The 3,473-nt window shown below is 30.6% G+C and overlaps 1 long non-coding RNA gene across 1 annotated transcript; it reads right to left on the bottom strand.

Annotated features, from left to right (window-relative positions):
• Positions 1 to 2,272: 2,272 nt before the first annotated feature.
• LOC112328260 (uncharacterized) lies at positions 2,273 to 3,167 on the bottom strand. Its single transcript, XR_002983016.2, has 2 exons — positions 2,603 to 3,167; positions 2,273 to 2,511 (listed from the first exon to the last, which is right to left on the bottom strand). It is a non-coding gene; the product is annotated as an uncharacterized LOC112328260 (long non-coding RNA).
• Positions 3,168 to 3,473: the final 306 nt, after the last annotated feature.

Genomic DNA, 3,473 nt, shown 5'->3' with positions numbered 1-3,473 from the left:
ATGTGGTTTGCTTCAAAAGCAAAAACAACCACATAAACAAACACCCTTTAAAATTTGAAGGTTTTATCCATGAGAGATACAAGAACTTGATAACCGAGATCATCATTGATCACAGAAACAACTTAGCATAACATTATTATGCCTACAAATAGAATTCTGTGCAAAGAAGCAAACAACAAACAGAAGAAACATCAACTATTATCAAAATTCCAAAACTGTCGGATAACAGTAAATTCTGGGCTTGTAATGGTTTCTTGTAAGAGTTTAGAGCTGTGTGTTTTTAAAAATCATAAAAACAAGAACTTTGCAGTCACCGAGGCTTTTTAGTATGGCCTTTTGAAAATAGCTTTGGATAGTGACAAAATATTTATTTTGTATTGTGCATATCAAAATAACAGTACAAGACTCGTATATAGCTATCAAACTTAGATTTACAAGGAAGGTAAATATATAGATTTAATGATCATGAATCATCTATAATAAACAATATTAAATATGAAAACTAAATATAATTTAATATCTCCTTCAAACTCAGGACAATAAAGTCCTTATGAGCTTAGTTTGGATGCTAAACCTTGAAAGTAAACAATGGGTGGGTACTCTCTGAAGACAGAGGCGGAGCAAGAAGAAAAAAGTAAAAGGGGGTCAAATTAAAAGAAATATTTTAAAAAAATTAAAATTTTAAATATTTTACAAAGGGAGAGGCTGGGAAAAATTTCCTTGCAGGAGCCCGGGCCCCTGCCAGCCTCCCCCTGCCTCCGTCACTGTGTGAAGATATATACAAGAACTGAAAGAATCATCTAAGAAGAAACGATAACTACAGGTGTCATAAGGGACATTTCGGCAAGATGATTAGGATTTATCGGGTAAAATAGAAAAAGAAGTTGATAGTTAGTTTTATAGTAATTAGAAACACTAATTAATAGTAAAAGATTCTAGATAAGGAGTTGGTTATGTTAAATAAAAGATGAAAATTATTCTAAAATATCTTACCTGAGATAAGCTAATGCATTTGTTTTTAAAAATAAATGATACCTAATGTACTTTCATGCTAAGAACTTGTCTAAACTATTATGTGTATTTGTTATTAAAGGTAAAAGATTATAAAGATCTAAAACAGTGATTTGAGATTAAAGCCCAACAACAAAGCTTAATTCTTATTTTTAAATTATAGGCATTGAACCTAGAAGGAATAATGGATGATAAGTTGGGCTTTGGCCCATTTCTTTGGTCTAAAATGTATCCAAAGACCACTATTCACACGCAACGGGTTTTTGTGGTGGCATGTTGACCTAGCACAATCTTACTTGTAATGATAAGGAGAAGTATATCGGAAAATAAATTGCAAGCATTTCACACATGATAAATAATATGTTCATTCATATATTAGAAAAATATCTATAAAGTCTGTCAAAGAATCAATTCAACTTAATAGCTTAAGCGGTTAGGTAAAATCCAAAGATATAATTTATATTATTCTTTAACAAATTCATATCAACCATCTTTTCAAAACAAACTTTTGATTTTTATGTGTAAACAATAAAGTTTTAACTTCTAGAGAACAAGATTCTTACAAGGAATGTATCATTCTTGGATTAACTCTATGATAAAAAACAAAAATAAAATCCTTTATTTATATTTTTAAAAATGACAGATTTCTAACTTCTCGAGGGCAGGATTTTTATGAGGAATATACTATCCTCAGGTTGATTCAGTGGCGGAGCCAGAATTTTTTAAATGAGGGGGCAAACTATTAACAAATATTTGATATTATATATTATGTAATATATAGATATGCATTATATAGAGAAATTAATTTGAAATATATGTACTAACTCATATCAAATAAAATTAATGTAAGAATACTTTCAAAATGAAAAAACTAACTTGGGTTAATTGATTTTTTTTCACAGTTTGGTTTTTTCAGTTATTTTTTTTTGATTTTTTTGATTTAATCATTTTTTCGATTTTTTTCTTACCTCTAAAGTTAATAATAGCTAATTTAGATTAATTGATAACCAACAAAAAAAAAATTAAATCTGCTAGATATTATTAATATTAATATAAAAGAAATTAAAAAAAAAAGATTAAGGGAGCAATTGCCCTCTCATTACCCTACGTAGCTCCGCCCCTGGTTGATTACTCGATAAAACAAAAACATAACCTTTTAAAAATAAAAAGGTTTGAACTTGAGATCTTTAAGAGGATTGTACCATTCTCGTATCGATTATTTGATAAAACAAAAAATCAACAAGCAACCACACCTGGAAAATTAAAAAAATAACATATGATCATATCGTTGAAATAAAATAAAAGCACAAATTTTACAATAAACCAAATGTACACATTCACAAGTAGAATTTTTCCATTAAAGTTAAAAAATTATACCTTGGATAATTCAAACTCATCCTCCCAACACAATTATTAATCCCAACATAATCATAGCTTGAAAGATAAATCCTCGACGGCTTCTTACCCCCGGTTTTCCATGCAAAAACACAGTTCCCAACCCTTCAAATATTAAACAATACATATAAAAATCAACAACATATTACAAATCATTCAAAATAGACAAATCAATGCATTGGTTTACAAATATGACCTTCGAGAGCTGCTAACTTAGGCCGAAGACTGTTGGAATTGGACTGGAACAATGAAGTTGCGTGGCTTAACGTGCTGTCACTATTTTCGACGTGCGGGAGTACACTCTACCACTACTGGGGCGCGTCTCTTTTCAGCTCAGGAATGCCTTCTTCGTTTCTCCTCCCTACTCCGGTGATGAAGTCCACCGCCACTTGAGAAGGGAAATCGGGCCAAGGAAATTTCTGGTTTTTTTGTTTTCTTTCTCTCTTCACGTGCTTTTTCTACTGCTACTGCTATCATCATTGTTTGTTGATAGCGATGCCATTTTTGGATGGGTTTTGGTGGAGCTGATCGGTAGAAGGCGGTGGTAACTGGTTTGGGTTGTGCTTTGTTGTGGGAGAGTTGTGAGGAGAAAAATGTGTTTTGTGGTGGTTGATAATGCTATGATGATTGGCAGTGAAGGGAGAGAAATATGAATAGATGAAAGATGGAGACATGGTTGTTTCTTTAGCTGAAATCTGGCAAAGAAAGGCTGAGAATGATGAAGGGAATAGAGGGTTGCTGAAGATTTTTCCTTAATTGGCTATTTTTTTCGGACTAAAATACCCCAGTACCTCTTACCATAATTACTTAAATTTATTTGATTCAAAATATAATAATATATGTATGTAAATTTACTATTAAAAATACTGAAATATCCTTGCGCTAGCTGTGTTAATTTTTTTATCCTTCATAGTATTTTTATTATTTTACTATTAAAAAAATATTAAATAGACTAAAATGCTCTAAACAAATCAATAATTATTAACACACCGTGTGAAAACATAAAATTACTTCTAATTTAAAAACAAGTATTTAAAAAAAAAACAAAATAGTCATTATAATATAGT

The sequence above is a fragment of the Populus trichocarpa genome, chromosome 7 (assembly GCF_000002775.5).
Source record: "Populus trichocarpa isolate Nisqually-1 chromosome 7, P.trichocarpa_v4.1, whole genome shotgun sequence".
NCBI classification, from domain to species: domain Eukaryota; kingdom Viridiplantae; phylum Streptophyta; class Magnoliopsida; order Malpighiales; family Salicaceae; genus Populus; species Populus trichocarpa.
This window is presented reverse-complemented; position numbering and strand designations above follow the sequence as displayed.